Here is a 19,920-nt window from a genome sequence, read left to right as displayed (position 1 = left end):
ACCACAGAATACCCATTCTTCTCGGCCTTCGCGTTCGCATAGAACTCGCGAACCACGCTCATCGGCACTACTTCAGGCGACTCACAAAAAGCTATCCACCCCTTCTCATCAATCATAGGCAACAACTCACCATCTCTCCCCGATGGTAAAAAGCCCCTCTCCTTCAGAATAAGCTTCCCCAGAAGCCTAGTGTACTCCTCCTCAGCAGCCCTATCAATCAAACGAGGCCTCGTAGCAGTACCCCTCAAAGAATCAACAGTCGGGACAGTGCTGCTGCTATCAATAGTCCTTGCTCTCTTGGGTGCCATCGAATCTGAATAAAAGTGCTTGAGATTTATGTTTTTGTGTTTGGGAGAGAGTTGAAGTGTAGAAAGAGTATGGGAGATATATGGGATAGGTGTATGTATATATAGGGTATGGATTAGGGTAGAATTTGATTAGGAGTAGGTTTAAGGGTTAAAATCATGGGATAATGGGGAAATAGGTCGTGGGTTTATGGGCTGTATTTTGTTTTTTTTTCTGACTTTTTTGGATTTTTATGGGACTAAAAATTTTTCTCCCAGCCAACCCCTGAGCGGTCGCTCAGCAGAGCTGAGCGGGCGCTCAGGAGGCTACTGGAATTTTTTTTTCTGGCCCAGTTTTTCTGATTTTTTTGTGGTTTTGGATAGGTTATTAACTTCTAAGGGTTCATGTAACAAAAAAACATGGGTTGCCTCCCACGAAGCGCTTCTTTTTCGTCATTACCTTGACGTTGCGTACCTTCCTCAAGTTGACAATAAAACGGCACTAACCACTTCTCGATTTACCGTGTCCCCATAGTAGTGCTTCAAACACTGACCATTAACCTTGAATGCTTGGTCCGGATCATTCTCAAAAATCTCCACCGCTCCATGTGGAAACACAATTTTGACAATAAAAGGTCCATACCACCTTGATTTCAACTTCCCAGGAAAAAGTCGGAGACGAGAGTTGAATAAGAGAACTTGTTGCCCCGGCACGAATAACTTAGGATGTAGCTTCCTATCGTGCCACCTTTTCACCTTTTCCTCGTACATTTTGTTATTCTCGTATGCTTGGAGTCGAAATTCATCAAGTTCATTAAGCTGAAGCATTCGCTTCTTTCTAGCTGCATCTAGATCCAGTTTCAACATTTTTAACGCCCAATAGGCCTTATGCTCAAGCTCCGCAGGTAAATGACATCCCTTACCATACACCAGTTGAAACGGGGACATACCAAGTGGAGTTTTGTATGCTGTTCTGTAAGCCCAAACAGCTTCATCGAGCTTTAAAGACCAATCCTACCTTGACGGACAAACAACCTTCTCTAGATAGCGCTTAATCTCTCTGTTAGATACTTCTGCTTGACCATTTATTTGCGGATGATAGGCAGTAGCAACTCGATGATTCCCGTTATAACGCTGCATCATAGAAGTGAACTTACGGTTGCAGAAATGCGACCCTTCATCACTTATGATTACTCGAGGCGTTCCAAACCTTGTGAAAATCTGCTTATGAAGAAAATTCAACACTGCCTTTGTATCATTTGTCGGTAGAGCTTTGACTTCTACCCATTTTGAGACATAATCGACTGCCAGCAAGATGTACTGATTGTTGCAGGACGAGACAAAAGGCCCCATGAAATCGATTCTCCAAACATCAAAGACCTCGACTTCAAGCATCACATTTAACGGCATCTCATCCTTTCTCGTCAAATTTCCCACTCTTTTGCAACGATCACACCTTAAAATAAATTGATGAGCATCCTTAAACAAGGTAGGCTAGAAAAAACCTGCTTGTAGAATACGAGCTGCCGTCTTCTCACCACCATAGTGTCCTCCATAAACTGTGGTGTGGCAGTCTCGTAATATCCCCTCCGTCTCACAGAATGGGATACATCTCCTGCTGATCTGGTCAGCTCCCTGTCTAAACAAATACGGTTCATCCCACATATACCACTTCACCTCATGCAGAAACTTCTTCTTTTGAGCTGTGGTCAAATTAGGAGGCATTATATTGCTGACAAGATAATTCACAATATCTGCAAACCAGGGCTCTTCCTCCTGAACTGCGAACAACTGCTCATCCGGAAAAGATTCGTTGATCAATGTTTTATCATGTGAAGTAGACTCGGGATTCTCCAATCTAGAGAGATGGTCAGCTACTTGATTCTCAGTACCTTTTCGATCCTTGATGTAATAACCCCAATTTTTGGGAAATTTTGAAACCCTTATGAATAGTGTTTTTGCTGAATGAGAAAACTTTTCATGCCACACTATATAGGGGTTCTGATATGGATATTCTGAGATTTTATTAGTACTTTATATGGGATATAAGTGTATGTAAAGATCGTCAGAATCCAAATCCGAACACTTTGATTTTTCCCGGAAATCCAATAGATACGGAAAGAATTGAGTATAAGGTAACAGGATAAAAGGATTTAAATTAAAGGATTATAATAGAGGATCACAAAAAGGAATATAATGTATTGAGAAAGGTTAAGGGAACCTAAGTAATAAGATCCCGGGTATGATCCCTCAAACGATAAACGAAAACGAAAGTTAAGCGAACAGTATAACAGATCAGCGGTCATTAGGCAAACAATTAGGAAGTTAATCAAAGGGATTAGAGAGGATAATGTCACCCAACCAATGAGAAGAGGACAAGGAGGGGAGGATGACATCATGAGGATGACACACGCATGACATGAGAAGGAAGGAGATGTGGTGGCTTTTTAACCACACAAAATCAAGGGCAACTAGGTAATTTACTAAAACAAACACAAAAATCAAACCAACCAAGCCAAGCAAATCATTTTTCATCAAAATCAAAAAGAAACCAAGGCATTGTTCTTCATGCTCTCGGCCAAAACAGAACCAGCACACTAAAACTGCTGTATCTCCTTCATTTCTCACTCAAATATTATGTTCTATAGCTCATTGGAAAGGTATTGAGATGACCTACAACTCTTGTTCACAAGTCTCGTCCAAATAATCATGGTAAGACCCTCATTTTTATAGTTCTTTAAATCGGACTTTTAGAAACTTCAAAGCCTAACTTTGTGTTCTTGATTTCTTTGGAAAGATCAAGCTTGTAGGAGGCTCCCTAAGGCTTCCTAGCAACTTAACACCTCCTAAGGAAGGTATAAACTTCAAACCCTAGCCTTTACTTTATTTGTTAGTAAGTTTAATGGTTGGTTTTGTGAAATGAGAAGCATGGATTGTGATTATTAGTAGTTTGGTTTGATTTGGAAGTGTTTTGGTAATTGAAGCTTGATTATAGTTCATAGGTCTTGATTGTGGTTGTTTGAGTTGAAAACCTTGGAGATTATGGACTGATGTGGTATGGTTTCGGTGAAGTTTTGTTGTATTGATGGTTATGAGTTGGTTGGTGGTTAATTGGAGTAGTTTAAACATTGGTAATCGCGTAAACATAGCCGTCGTAATGTCCGATTTACTTTAGACTGCTTTTGTTCATAACATTTGGACCCGAGAACTCCCTTCTAGATTATGACCATTGCCATGTTTAGATAGTTCATGTTACGAGCTTCGTTTTGATATATAGTTCGTTTGATTCCGATGTACGGTTTAGGAGAAACAACCGTTTCAAGTAACGGCGTTTCGCGAACGAATCATTTCCCCTCGCCTTACTTTGAAACATAGGTTAAAGACCAAAAAGGGTTAATTAATGTATGAAACAATTATGGTAAGAGTGTTAGGCAGTTGGTAAGACACTCGCGAAGGAATCGCTTTAAAACTCGTAATGGTTAATTTATTCAAAATGGTGGAGCCGAGGGTACTCGAGTGACCTAAGAGAATCAATAAGCGCAAAACAAGCGTTAGAGTCTAAGTTAGTTAAAGTATAGATTTACAAGTGACTTTGGTTTAATTCCAACTTACTTATTGTTTATAGGTTACCAGACTCGTCCCGAGCCTTTTATCACTCCAAGTCGCTCAGGCAAGTTTTCTACCTGTTATAACTGTTGTTGTGATGAATATATGTATTTGCATTATCTTGCGATAGATGCATGTTGGTTAATTAGCAAATGATGCAATATATTGAAGCATGCTGCTATGGTATATATATATGCATGCCTGTTTCGCATTCTTTCCATATATATCTGTTGATTCAGTTGATAATACCTATGCTAGAGGATAGCGGTAATTTGCATATACCCTTAGTACATGGACCCAAAGGTGAAAATATTTTCTAAAACCGGGAGTCGAGGATCCCGAGTAGATTTTGTATATATGGATATATATATATATACTTATATATATATATATATATATATATGGTCATAGTTTTCAAAACTATTAATCGAATAAGGTTTATTCGATAACTTTAACTTTATTTTATTATTGAATATTATTTCGAATATTATTCGAAGGCGTATGACTCCTTTATATTAAATGAATATTATTTTGAATATTCATTCGAGGACTTATGACTCCTTTTATTTTATTAATGAATATTATTTTGAATATTCATTCGGGGACTTATGACTCCTCTTATTTATTTATCTGAATATTATTTGAATATTCATTCGAGGGCTTATGACTCTTTTATATTATTTATTGAATATTATTTTGAATATTCATTCGGGGACTTATGACTCCTTTTATTTATTTATCTGAATATTATTTGAATATTCATTCGAGGGCTTATGACCCTTTTATTTATTTATCTGAATATTATTTGAATATTCATTCGAGGGCTTATGACTCTTTTATATTATTTATTGAATATTATTTGAATATTCATTCGAGGGCTTATGACTCAGTTTATATTATTTAATGAATATTATTTGAATATTCATTTGAGGATCTATGACTCCGATTATTTGCTGAGATATATTCTTTATTTTATTAAAGAATAAGGTGTCAATAATCAAACTTATTTTCGATTATTCAAATAAAGATAGTACTTTCATATAAGTATATCTTTGGTTATTTAATACTCGTTTCAAGTATAAGTTTTAATACTTCTACTTCAATTATTTTTATAAAGATTATTCTTTATGGGAATATTATTTAAATAATAATATTCAGTCATTTTCTAAATATTCTGGGGACTGATTTACTTCATTAAATCAGCTTTACTCTAAACACTCTATAAAGTGTTTTCGAGTCTTCAAAATGATTTTTAAAAGTTAGAGCGGATCCCAAAACTCATTTTTATATTTAAGATCTTCCTTTTTAAGGGGATTTAAATACTCGCTCAAAACCTGAGGGATCCGGCTCTATGGTGTATTTTATATTCGCAACAAGGTTGCGGTTTTGGTAAATGAATTGATTACTTACCCAATGTTCGGGAAGTAAGTCCATCTATTGAGTCGGCATAAGCAACATGGGCTCAGTGGGCGTCCATGATAGTGTAAGTGGCTCAGTGGGAGTCCATCAAATGCATAAGTGGCTGAGTGGCAGTCCAGCATAAGGTCCTATTACGACCAGGGTGATGACCAGTGGGGAATTCGTCCATCTACTAGTAGAAAAGGTTACTTATGGGTATCTTTGCCTGATCAGCAAGATATCTGGTTTATGCCAAATTCTTTTCCTTTCCAAATTTATTGGATATTGCAATTCTGTTCATACTTTACATGACAGAGGTTTTCAGGAAATGTATAAAGAAGATGTATATGTGGATATATATATATATATATATCAGAACTAAATGAAGTATATCATAACTTCATTTCCTTTAATAATATTTCAAAGATTTAATCTATTCAAATCTTGTCTGGTAGTCTCATCTATGTGATGAACTGTTGAAAGCTCATTATACTTTGAACAGTGGTAGTTCAAGTAGCTTTATAAATGATATAAGTATAGTGAAGTATTTGGTAACTTCATCCCTTATTTTTACTTATATCTAGTAAGTAATTATCTTACTCATGATAAAAGATTCTAGTAAGTATCCATTTAGATACTTATATTATTGTTATCACTATATATTATCTTGCGAGCTGTAAGGCTCACTCTTGCTTTATTTTTTCATCACACAACAACAGTTAGGAAAGATGGCCAGACTCCAGCAGACCCAGCGCAAGCGCGTGGGAAGCGTCCCGCGTCTTCCCGATGATGTTGTGGCTGCTATAGCTGCAGAGGTAGATCTATTGGTAGATCAGGCATTCTATTTTTGAGAATCAAATTATGTATAATTATAACTTGTGGCAGATAATGGCAATTAACTGTAAATTTATCAAGTAATCATTTTGGGTTGTAATAACTTTTAAATTGTGGATTCAAAGACTTGTACTTATTTAAATTTCATCTCTGAGACTATAACGGGTTGTGGTGTGTGTTAGTGTGGGGTCACAGCATAAGGTTATTATTATTAATTAAGTGAAGTGATATTGTGGAAAGAAAGACCGTGACGACCCGGATCCCCGACCCCGGATCTGGGGGTGTTACAGAAGTGGTATCAGAGCTAAGCGTTATAAACCTCAGAGATGATGTGACGTTAAGATAATAAGTTCACAAAGATAATAAGAACTCTTGCCAAGTTCATAGTCGGGCTACCTAACGTAGTACTGACAGTTAAAACCCTTATGGGAACCCTTATAAATATCGTGATAGGAGCGTAGTTCGTTATCGTATATGGTAGCGGGACTCCGAACCCTGAGGTTGAGGAGTAACAGCGCGATAATGTTTTATTACTAATTGGAGATCGGATTGTGGATCCGATAGAGTGTCCTAATGCAGGACCGGATGATGTTGATATTGAGGATGTAGCGGTTGAGGATGTTGTCCTAGAAGGGATAGTTATTGAGGAGGATCCCATGGAGGATCCTGACAAGATTGGATAAAGGACCACTGATGAATTGATGACCATGGTTAGGTCGACTACCAGAGGTAGGATTGGCCGGTCACTACCGGAGGTTCGTTCAAGTTTGTAAAGATAGTAACCCCTTTAACGCGGCTTACTCGTAAGACTGAGAAGTTCGAATGGACAGAGAAATGCGAGAACAGCTTTCAAGAACTGAAGCAGAGGTTGGTGATGGCCCCTATGCTGGCATTTCCGGATGGAAAAGGAGATTTTGTGAAGTGTAGTGACGCTTCGCACAAGGGCTTAGGGTGCGTGCTTATGCAGCACGGTAAGGTAATCGCGTACATGTCAAGACAATTAAGGTAATATGAAATTTGATATCCCCGCCCATGAGCTTAGGCTCGTGGCAATAGTTTTACCCTAAAGATTGGAGGCACTACTTGTATGGAGAGAAGTGCGAGAATTACCTAAGCCATAAGTGCTCTAGTACATTTTCACGTAGAAAGAGCTCAACATATGCCAGAGGAGGCAGTTAGAGCTAATCAAGAATAATGATTGGGAGATTCTTTATCATTCGGGGAAAGCCAATGTGGTGGCTGATGCCCTTAGTAAAAAGGAGAGACTCAAGATGATAATGTCTTTGGGAGAGTTTATAAGAGATTTTGGAAATTGTAGTAAAGGTAACCGGAGCCGGTACCGAAAAGCTGTTTGAGATTGCAATAGAGACCGAATTATTGGAAAAGAGCATACGGTGCCAGAGAAAGATGATAAGGGAATAATGAGGTATTCCTATAGAATTTGGGTTCCGAAAGTTCAAGAGCATAAGGATGAGAACTTAGATGAGAGCCATAGTTTGAGGAATAAGATTTAGAGCAAACCCTGAACGTGATAGTCAGGGAGGTCGCCATCAAGATAGAAGGAACCCATGACATAATGGAGTGGAAAATGAGGATTTTAAATTAAAAGATGACCCCAATTATGGGGAGTAGGATGAAACATTTCATACTAAGGAAACAGAAAGTCGAGTAAGGAAAGGAGACCCGAGACGGTACTCCTATACGGCAATTCATGGACCTGTCTAGACAGAACTTAGACTATTATCCCCAACCACCACCTTGAGGAAACAATGCGATAGGAAATTCTTTCAGGACCTTTAAGTCTCTAAGCTCTCAGAGTTCCAAGGAACAGGTTGACCTAGTCGAGGCAAGAGCCTGGCTAAAGGAAATAGAGGAATCATTTGAGATTCTGAATGATTGACGAACCATAAAAGACTGTTTTTGTCACTTACCCTCCTAAGAGAGAGACCACCCGCTGGTGAAAGACCAAGAAAGGCATGGAGCCAGAGGTTAGAATAAACTAATTTAAGTTCAGTCAATTGTTTTCGGGAAAGTAATTCCCAAAGATAAGGAGATAGTGTAAAAGCTTTGGAGCTAGAACAAAAGTGGATGAGTATGATGAATTATGAATCTAAGTTGTAAAAGTTATCAAGATTCGTTCTGAGGACACGAATCCAGAATGACGGGATGTTTGGAATCAATACTTATGTTGTGTTAGTTCATGAAATAATGATAAGAGAAAGGAAAATAAAAAGAAACTGAAGTGGAAAGGAATATAAAGGCAATAGAGTTTGAGGTATGATAAGGGAGTTGGGTATGAGGAAACCCTAAAGACTCGTAGCAATAGACATAGAAAAGTATGTAATCGTCAGGATGAGGGTGATTCACCATGAGTTAAAGTTGATGGTTGAAGGCATACGAGTTATGTACATTTTATCCCCTTTAAGTTGGGAGGATTCAAGGAAACCTTTAGATAGTTCGAAGGATAAATAATAAGACGCGGATAGACTAAGGAGACAAGAAAGTAAGAAAGTAGGAAAATTTGGATGAAGGAAGTGACCTTCAATAATGTGAAATGTAAGACCGGTGGCTCGATACTCAGAAAGGGAGACGCCAGGTATGAGAGGTATCCCAACATTGAGGTGACTGTTGAGATAAACAACAAAAGTAAATAAGGAATTATTAAGAAGAAGTTCACGTTGAACATGACCAATATCTTCCAGAACATCCATGTTATCATTACCAAATCAGGAAAGAAAAGCGGATGACCATTGTTATCTTTTGGAGGCCATATGGATTGACCTCAATTTGAATAAGGATGCTATTATGAAGTTAGGTATAGACTATCAAGGTGGGAATGATGAAGAAGATAATCTATCAAGGATATATGACTTGGTTTATCCATGGATGGATGAATGTACCTTTTCAAAGGTGGAAGTAAGGATAGAACATCGGTAACTTAAAATGAATCCTAGGGGAATGCATAAAGGTTGGCATTTCACCCTTAATAGGGATAGTATGAAATTTGACAGTATGAATTGGAAAGGATTAAGGTAATAACAACCTTTAAAGAATCAGTGGAGAATTTTTTTTTCAAAAGTATATAGACAATGATTCTAGTATTAGTATATGGTATTTTGATATGCCCTGTATCTAGGGAATACAGGAGGAACGATTCAAGGATAACCTTAGAGGTTTTACAAGGAGAAAGGTAATATTCAAAATTCTCAAGAATAGAAATGTGGATAAAGGAAATATGACGTAATTATAGTGTTGCCAAGTGGGGCACGTGTTAAACCACGAGAAAGTATGGATCGAACCAGTAATGGTCGAAATTATTCAGGGCAATTAGGACTTAAGATAAAAGATGTTCTAATTATGATTGAGAGTCAGTCATGACAGTGATTAACCTCTAAAGACTGAGGCAATAACTTATGGAAAAATGGTGATTTTTTTTTTACTTATCAGATTTTAAGGAAAACATCTTCACTCAAGCAGTGATCGAAAATAGGGTAGAAAATTTGTGAAAGTGGTTAAAATGAAATTGACTGTAAGGAAATTTTACTATCAGGAAAGGCCAAAGAGGTGGCCGACACTTTAAAGGTAAGAGGATAATTATAGGCGCTTGTGCCAAAGGAATACAGTGATGATGGTTAAAGCTATGCAGGTTGTATTATGGTTTGGAAGATTGACATTCCTTCTGATGACTGTGCAATACCCAACCGTAATAGTAGTTGGTAAAGGTTTAATTCGTGTAATCGCCATGAGCGGGCTATCTATCTTAGGAGGTCCTATCTTGAGATAAGCCAGGACCATGTTTCAAAAAGGACTAGACGAACCTTTGAGTTAAGTCTTCTATTTAAGGCATATGATTAAGAATGGTATTAACCTGCTATCGTTGCTTTGATTGAAACTCTTCTGCAATTTTATCTACTTCATGTCATGAAAGTACGTCAGAGTTTGAAGTGTTCTTCATGAATTGTGATTGGTGGTTATGTTAACTCCTTAGGAGAATTAGATACGAGATGTATGGACTCCGTATGGTTAGCTATTAAGACTTCATGGAAAATGAATGACTACAGTAGGTCAGTGGTGGACCATAGTAAGGCAGCAATGATTCTACGAGTAATGAGCTGATTACAACCGTGAGAGTTGTATTGGAATGGGTGTTGAGATTGAGTACCACTAATCGGGTCGTGGTAGTGTATAAGTTATCATTGATAGACTAATTAAGTAGAGTATCTACCTAGTGAATTATTATTCTTTCTTATCAATAGAGAGTCGTATTATTATACGAGGAAGGTTACGGTGCAAGCATAGAATTCTAGTAACGATGATGTATAGAATGAGATCCCAGATTCGATTTTCGATGTCGAGGGAGTTTCAAAGGTGATTGTGTATAAGCTCGAGAAAGAGCATGGGTCCATAGAATGATGGACGAAATAGCAAAAATATTTAGGCATGTGAAATAGGATGCTATAATACTTGATGTTGATATAAATACATATATGTTTTGTTCTCCTATGACAAACCTCTATAGTTCAGAGGTAGGTTCCAAGCCAGATATTTTGTGGCAGTATATTTTTTTTTTATATATACAATTCTCTTCAGTTCGTTCTTTTCTCTTCTTTTCATTTCATGTAAGTTGAGAAGAACAACCCTTCCAGAAGGGGAGGTATTGCCGAATGACTGTCTATCTGTGTGATAGAAGCCTAGCAGGATACCAACTATTGTTTAATTGCTTGTCAAGTACTAAAGGCTGGCCACCTTCTGTACTAACTATGCGAGATAACAAGTGTTCATGATCATAGTGATCTCTAAACAAATTCCTTTACTTCTATATGATTGATCAAACTTTGGGAAATAGAAACAGCTGAAAAAGGAGTAATAAAGTTGTGGTAGTATTCGGAATGGAAACACATTCGTGATACTAAGGTTGACGTGGTTATTAAAAGGTTATAGAACGCTAACGAGCAAAAGTATAACTAGTATAATATTAGGAACGGAAGATAGTAGCGACTACGAACTGGGAAAAAGGATGGGTAGTGAGAAGCAAAAGCTCTAATGCTAAAAGCTATAATGAGAGTCTGTGCAATAGACTTGAAAGAAATTGGAATGATCACTTAACACGGGTTGAGTTTTCTTACGACAATAGATCATATGTCAGTATTGAGGTATCGCCTTATGAGATCCTTGAGGGAAGACAATGTCGATCTCCCTTATGTTAGGATGAAGTTGTAGAGCGCAAGATGCTCGGACCCGCAGTAGTCCAAAGGACCAAGGATATGATAGATCTAATCAGAGGACGACTGGTAGTAGCCCAAGATGGACATGATAAGTATGTTGATTTGACACGAAAGGAAAAAAAGTATGAAATAGGGGACCTAGTGTTGTTATAGGTATTTCCTTGGAAAGGAAGGATGAGGTTCGGAAAGAAATGAAAGCTAAGTCCACGAATTGTTGGACCCTTGGATATATTAAGACGTATTGGGAGGATAGCATAGGAGCTAGCCCTAACCCCGAACATGTAGCAGGTCGTAACGTGTCTCACGTATCAGTGTTAAGGAAGTGTAATTCAGATGCCAGATAAATAGGGGCATATGAGCGCATAGATATGCAACCCGACGTAACCTATATGGAGCAACCAGGAAGGGTTGTAGAGTGAAAAGGGAACAAGTGCTTAGGAGAAGGGTTATCAAACTATTCAGAGTTTGATGGAAGAACCACAATGTGGGAAAATTTATTTGAGAGTTAGAAAGTGTAATGCTAAGAAAGTATCCCAATTCATTTTCTATCTGATTCCGGGACGGAATCCTTTTAAGGAGGGGAGACTGTAATAACCCCAATTTTTGGGAAATTTTGAAACCCTTATGAATAGTGTTTTTGCTGAATGAGAAAACTTTTCATGCCACACTATATAGGGGTTCTGATATGGATATTCTGAGATTTTATTAGTACTTTATATGGGATATAAGTGTATGTAAAGATCGTCAGAATCCAAATCCGAACACTTTGATTTTTCCCGGAAATCCAATAGATACGGAAAGAATTGAGTATAAGGTAACAGGATAAAAGGATTTAAATTAAAAGATTATAATAGAGGATCATAAAAAGGAATATAATGTATTGAGAAAGGTTAAGGGAACCTAAGTAATAAGATCCCGGGTATGATCCCTCAAACGATAAACGAAAACGAAAGTTAAGCGAACAGTATAACAGATCAACGGTCATTAGGCAAACAATTAGGAAGTTAATCAAAAGGATTAGAGAGGATGATGTCACCCAACCAATGAGAAGAGGACAAGGAGGGGAGGATGACATCATGAGGATGATACAAGCATGACATGGGAAGGAAGGAGATGTGGTGGCTTTTTAACCACACAAAATCAAGGGCAACTAGGTAATTTACTAAAACAAACACAAAAATCAAACCAACCAAGCCAAGCAAATCATTTTTCATCAAAATCAAAAAGAAACCAAGGCATTGTTCTTCATGCTCTCGGCCAAAACAGAACCAGCACACTAAAACTGCTGTATCTCCTTCATTTCTCACTCAAATATTGTGTTCTATAGCTCATTGGAAAGGTATTGAGATGACCTACAACTCTTGTTCACAAGTCTCGTCCAAATAATCATGGTAAGACCCTCATTTTTACAGTTCTTTAAATCGGACTTTTAGAAACTTCAAAGCCTAACTTTGTGTTCTTGATTTCTTTGGAAAGATCAAGCTTGTAGGAGGCTCCCTAAGGCTTCCTAGCAACTTAACACCTCCCAAGGAAGGTATAAACTTCAAACTCTAGCCTTTACTTTATTTGTTAGTAAGTTTAATGGTTGGTTTTGTGAAATGAGAAGCATGGATTGTGATTATTAGTAGTTTGGTTTGATTTGGAAGTGTTTTGGTAATTGAAGCTTGATTATAGTTCATAGGTCTTGATTGTGGTTGTTTGAGTTGAAAACCTTGGAGATTATGGACTGATGTGGTATGGTTTCGGTGAAGTTTTATTGTATTGATGGTTATGAGTTGGTTGGTGGTTAATTGGAGTAGTTTAAACATTGGTAATCGCGTAAACATAGCCGTCGTAATGTCCGATTTACTTTAGACTGCTTTTGTTCATAACATTTGGACCCGAGAACTCCTGCTAGATTATGACCATTTCCATGTTTAGATAGTTCATGTTACGAGCTTCGTTTTGATATGTAGTTCGTTTGATTCCGATGTACGGTTTAGGAGAAACAACCGTTTCAAGTAACGGCATTTCGCGAACGAATCATTTCCCCTCGCCAAAAGGGTTAATTAATGTATGAAACAATTATGGTAAGAGTGTTAGGCAGTTGGTAAGACACTCGCGAAGGAATCGCTTTAAAACTCGTAATGGTTAATTTATTAAAAATGGTGGAGCCGAGGGTACTCGAGTGACTTAAGAGAATCAATAAGCGCAAAACAAGCGTTAGAGTCTAAGTTAGTTAAAGTATAGATTTACAAGTGACTTTGGTTTAATTCCAACTTACTTATTGTTTATAGGTTACCAGACTCGTCCCGAGCCTTTTATCACCCCAAGTCGCTCAGGCAAGTTTTCTACCTGTTATAACTGTTGTTGTGATGAATATATGTATTTGCATTATCTTGCGATAGATGCATGTTGGTTAATTAGCAAATGATGCAATATATTGAAGCATGCTGCTATGGTATATATATATGCATGCCTGTTTCGCATTCTTTCCATATATATCTGTTGATTCAGTTGATAATACCTATGCTAGAGGATAGCGGTAATTTGCATATACCCTTAGTACAGGGACCCAAAGGTGAAAATATTTTCTAAAACCGGGAGTCGAGGATCCCGAGTAGATTTTGTATATATGGATATATATATATATACTTATATATATATATATATATGGTCATAGTTTTCAAAACTATTAATCGAATAAGGTTTATTCGATAACTTTAACTTTATTTTATTATTGAATATTATTTCGAATATTATTCGAAGGCGTATGACTCCTTTATATTAAATGAATATTATTTTGAATATTCATTCGAGGACTTATGACTCCTTTTATTTTATTAATGAATATTATTTTGAATATTCATTCGGGGACTTATGACTCCTTTTATTTATTTATCTGAATATTATTTGAATATTCATTCGAGGGCTTATGACTCTTTTATATTATTTATTGAATATTATTTTGAATATTCATTGGGGGACTTATGACTCCTTTTATTTATTTATCTAAATATTATTTGAATATTCATTCGAGGGCTTATGACCCTTTTATTTATTTATCTGAATATTATTTGAATATTCATTCGAGGGCTTATGACTCTTTTATATTATTTATTGAATATTATTTGAATATTCATTCGAGGGCTTATGACTCAGTTTATATTATTTAATGAATATTATTTGAATATTCATTTGAGGATCTATGACTCCGATTATTTGCTGAGGTATATTCTTTATTTTATTAAAGAATAAGGTGTCAATAATCAAACTTATTTTCGATTATTCAAATAAAGATAGTACTTTCATATAAGTATATCTTTGGTTATTTAATACTCGTTTCAAGTATAAGTTTTAATACTTCTACTTCAATTATTTTTATAAAGATTATTCTTTATGGGAATATTATTTAAATAATAATATTCAGTCATTTTCTAAATATTCTGGGGACTGATTTACTTCATTAAATCAGCTTTACTCCAAACACTCTATAAAGTGTTTTCGAGTCTTCAAAATGATTTTTAAAAGTTAGAGCGGATCCCAAAACTCATTTTTATATTTAAGATCTTCCTTTTTAAGGGGATTTAAATACTCGCTCAAAACCTGAGGGATCCGGCTCTATGGTGTATTTTATATTCGCAACAAGGTTGCAGTTTTGGTAAATGAATTGATTACTTACCCAATGTTCGGGAAGTAAGTCCATCTATTGAGTCGGCATAAGCAACATGGGCTCAGTGGGCGTCCATGATAGTGTAAGTGGCTCAGTGGGAGTCCATCAAATGCATAAGTGGCTGAGTGGCAGTCCAGCATAAGGTCCTATTGCGACCAGGGTGATGACCAGTGGGGAATTCGTCCATCTACTAGTAGAAAAGGTTACTTATGGGTATCTTTGCCTGATCAGCAAGATATCTGGTTTATGCCAAATTCTTTTCCTTTCCAAATTTATTGGATATTGCAATTCTGTTCATACTTTACATGACAGAGGTTTTCAGGAAATGTATAAAGAAGATGTATATGTGGATATATATATATATATATATATATATATATCAGAACTAAATGAAGTATATCATAACTTCATTTCCTTTAATAATATTTCAAAGATTTAATCTATTCAAATCTTGTCTGGTAGTCTCATCTATGTGATGAACTGTTGAAAGCTCATTATACTTTGAACAGTGGTAGTTCAAGTAGCTTTATAAATGATATAAGTATAGTGAAGTATTTGGTAACTTCATCCCTTATTTTTACTTATATCTAGTAAGTAATTATCTTACTCATGATAAAAGATTCTAGTAAGTATCCATTTAGATACTTATATTATTGTTATCACTATATATTATCTTGCGAGCTGTAAGGCTCACTCTTGCTTTATTTTTTCATCACACAACAACAGTTAGGAAAGATGGCCAGACTCCAGCAGACCCAGCGCAAGCGCGTGGGAAGCGTCCCGCGTCTTCCCGATGATGTTGTGGCTGCTATAGCTGCAGAGGTAGATCTATTGGTAGATCAGGCATTCTATTTTTGAGAATCAAATTATGTATAATTATAACTTGTGGCAGATAATGGCAATTAACTGTAAATTTATCAAGTAATCATTTTGGGTTGTAATAACTTTTAAATTGTGGATTCAAAGACTTGTACTTATTTAAATTTCATCTCTGAGACTATAACGGGTTGTGGTGTGTGTTAGTGTGGGGTCACAGCATAAGGTTATTATTATTAATTAAGTGAAGTGATATTGTGGAAAGAAAGACCGTGACGACCCGGATCCCCGACCCCGGATCTGGGGGTGTTACACTTGATCTCTAACTCAAATTCCTGTAGTAAGAGCACCCAACGAATGAGTCTCAGCTTCGAATCCTTCTTGGAAACCAAATAGCGAATGGCCGCATGATCAGTGAATACTGTCACTTTTATCACAAACAGATAAGATCGAAATTTTTCGAAACCAAAGACTATAGCCAAGAGTGCCTTCTCAGTAGTGGTGTAGTTCATTTGGGCCCCATTTAAGGTCTTGCTAGCATAGTAGACCACATGAAAGAGATTATTCTTGCGCTGCCCTAGAACTGCGCCTACCGCATTATCACTCGCATCACACATCATCTCAAAAGGCTCTATCCAATCCGGTGCTGTAATAACTGGTGCAGTGATCAAACTCTTCTTAAGAGTCTCGAATGCTGTCAAACATTCACCATCAAATTTGAAAGACACATCCTTCTCAAGCAAGTTGCACATCGACTTAGATATCTTCGAAAAGTCCTTGATGAAATGCCAATAAAAACCCGCATGACCAAGAAAACTACGGATTCATTTCACAGAAATAGGTGGTGGAAGATTTTCAATGACTCCCACCTTGGCTTTGTCCACCTCAAGACCCTTGTTAGAGACCTTATGCCCAAGAATAATGCCTTCACGCACCATAAAATGACATTTTTCCCAATTGAGCACCAAATTAGTTTCCACACACCTTTTGAGCACGGCACGAAGATTATTCAAACATTCATCATACGAATGTTCAAAGACGGAGAAGACGTCCATGAACACCTCGATATTATTGCCAATCATGTCAGAGAATATAGCCATCATACATCTCTGAAAAGTGGCCGGTGCGCCACATAACCCAAATAAAACTCTGCGAAAAGCAAACGTGCCAAATGGACAAGTAAAGGTAGTCTTTTCTTGATCCTCTGATGCAATACAAATCTGATTATACCCCGAGTAGCCATCTAGAAGACAATAATACTCATGACCAGCCAACCTGTCAAGCATCTGATCAATAAATGGAAGAGGGAAGTGATCCTTCCTCGTGGCCTTGTTCAACTTTCGGTAGTCCATGCATACTCTCCATCCTGTGACTGTTCGAGTGGGGATGAGCTCGTTCTTCTCATTTGCTACCACAGTAATACCTCCTTTCTTAGGCACACATTGCACGGGGCTCACCCAAGAACTGTCAGAGATAGTATAAATGATTCTTGCATCCAGCCACTTCATAATTTCTTTCTTCACCACCTCTTTCATGATAGGATTAAGTCTGCGCTGTTGCTCAACAGTTGGCTTACTACCCTCCTCGAGTAGAATCTTATGCATGCAATATGAAGGACTGATCCCCTTGATATCTGCTATGGTCCATCCAATAGCCGATTTGAATTCTCTCAAAATCCTTAAGAGTTTGTCCTCCTCACTACCTGAAAGGTCAGATGTAATAATAACAGGTAATGTAGATGCATCACCTAAAAAAGCATACCTCAAGTATTTAGGCAATGGCTTAATCTCCCAGGTGGGTGCTTCCTCAATTGATGGTTTGAGCTTTCCTTCAGCATTTTTGAGATCAGAAGTACCAAGAGATTCAAACGGCATGTCCAGCTTTCGCCTCCAGGGAGAAGCATTAAGATATTGTAATTGCTCATTGCCATCCTCATTATCACTGTCAAAATCCCCCACTAAGGCCTTTTCTAATGCATCAGACATTAGCATATGATCGAGTTCTGAAGTAACCGCAGAATCAATCAAATCCACTTTTAAGCACTCCTCATCTTCTGTAGGGAATTTCATTGCTTTGAATACATTGAAGGTCACATCCTGATCCTGCACCCTCATTATAAGTTCACCTTTCTGCACATCTATCAAGGTACGACCAGTAGCCAAGAAAGGTCTTCCCAAGATTATGGGAATCTTCTTATCTTCCTCGAAATCCAGAATAACAAAGTCTGCAGGAAAGAAGAGCTTATCCACCTTGACTAGCACATCCTCCACTATGCCTCTTGGGTAAGTAATAGAACGATTAGCCAATTGTAGAGACATGTAGGTGGGCTTTGGATCAGACAAATCCAACTTTTTAAAGATCGACAACAGTATCAGATTGATGCTTGCTCCCAAATCGCAAAGGCATTTGTCAAAAGACAACTTGCCAATGGTGCAAGGAATGGTGAAGTTACCTGGATCTTTAAGCTTTGGAGGTAACTTTTGCTGCAACACAGCACTGCATTCTTCCGTTAGAGCAACGGTCTCAAGGTCATCCAGTTTCACCTTCCTTGAAAGAATACTCTTCATAAACTTCACATAACTAGGCATTTGCTCCAGAGCCTCAGCGAAAGGTATATTGATCTGAAGTTTCTTGAACACCTCCAGAAACTTACCGAACTGCTTTTCCAGCTTTTGTTGTTGCAATCTCTTAGGGAAAGGTGGTGGAGGATAGAGCTGTTTCTCCCCTGTATTACCCTCAGACAGAGTGTGTTCAACAGTAGTCTTCCTTGGTTCCGCCACTTTCTCCTTTTGCTTAACTTCTTCATCTCCAACTTCAGCTTCTCCTTCTTTTGCCTTTTCAGCATCAACAACTTTCCCAGACCTTAAGGTAATAGCCTTGACTTGCTCTTTAGCTTCCTTCCTGCCTGGCACTTCCGTATCACTGGGAAGTGTGCCAGGTTGGCGATTGAGCACTGCATTGGCTATTTGACCAATTTGATTTTCTAAGGGCTTGATCGACACCGCCTGACTCTTGCATAACATTTTAAGTTCCTCAAAATCAGCACTAGTGGGTGCAACTGCACCTCCCTGTTGAGGATATGATTGCCTTTGAGCATACTGCTGTGGTTGCTGGAATCCAGGTGGATTGAACTATTTACTCACACCTTGCTGATATGGTGGCTGAATAGCATTCTGATTATTACCCCAGCTGAAATTTGGATGATTTTTGTTATTAGGATGATAAGTAGCTGGCACAGGCTGCTGTTGTTGCTGATAATTGTTCACATACTGAACAGATTCATTAACAAAAGAACATTGATTCGTAGCATGAGAACCTGCACAAAGCTCACAGACCATAGCTATTTGATTGACTCCATAAGTAGCTAGAGAATCGACCTTCATAGACAACGCTTGGAGTTGTGTTGTAATAGCGATGGCTGCATCGACTTCCAGAATACCTGCTACCTTCCCAGGCATCATCCTTTGAGTTGGGTTTTGATGCTCATTTGCAGCCATAGTCTCAATAAGATTATAGGCCTCAGTATAGCTTTTGGCCCACAAGGCGCCTCCAGCTGCTGCATCGAGCATGGGCCGAGATTGGACCCCTAAACCATTATAGAAACCAGTGATCACCATCCAATCGGGCATTCCATGATGCGGACATTTTCTCAACATTTCCTTGTAGCGTTCCTAAGCTTCGCACATAGATTCTGTAGGTTGCTGCGCAAATTGAGTAAGAGCACTCCTCATAGCAGCAGTCTTGGCCATTGGATAAAACTTCACCAGAAACTTTTGCACAAGATCTTGCCAAGTAGTGATGGACCCAGCTGGTTCAGAATGTAACCAATCCTTAGCTTTATCCTTCAGTGAGAATGGGAAAAGCCTCAGCTTGATAGCCTCATCGGTCACACCATTATATTTGAAAGTACTGCAGATCTCGACAAAATTCCTTATGTGCATGTTGGGGTCTTCAGTCGCAGCTCCTCCGAAAGAAACAGAGTTCTGCACCATCTGAATAGTGCCCGGCTTGATTTCAAAGGTGTTAGCTTGGATAGCCGGATGAAGAATGCTTGACTGAATGTCATCAATTTTAGGTCGAGAAAAGTCCATAAGAGCTGGATCTT

General features: G+C 37.8%; 1 non-coding gene across 1 annotated transcript; it reads left to right on the top strand.

Annotated features, from left to right (window-relative positions):
• The first annotated feature begins 19,442 nt into the window (after positions 1–19,442).
• LOC141662683 (small nucleolar RNA R71) lies at positions 19,443–19,549 on the top strand. The gene has a single exon (XR_012550784.1). It is a non-coding gene; the product is annotated as a small nucleolar RNA R71 (small nucleolar RNA).
• Positions 19,550–19,920: the final 371 nt, after the last annotated feature.

This window comes from Apium graveolens, chromosome 5 (assembly GCF_009905375.1).
Source record: "Apium graveolens cultivar Ventura chromosome 5, ASM990537v1, whole genome shotgun sequence".
NCBI classification, from domain to species: domain Eukaryota; kingdom Viridiplantae; phylum Streptophyta; class Magnoliopsida; order Apiales; family Apiaceae; genus Apium; species Apium graveolens.
The sequence above is the reverse complement of the archived record's forward strand: the minus strand, read 5'-3'. Positions and strand labels throughout refer to the sequence as shown.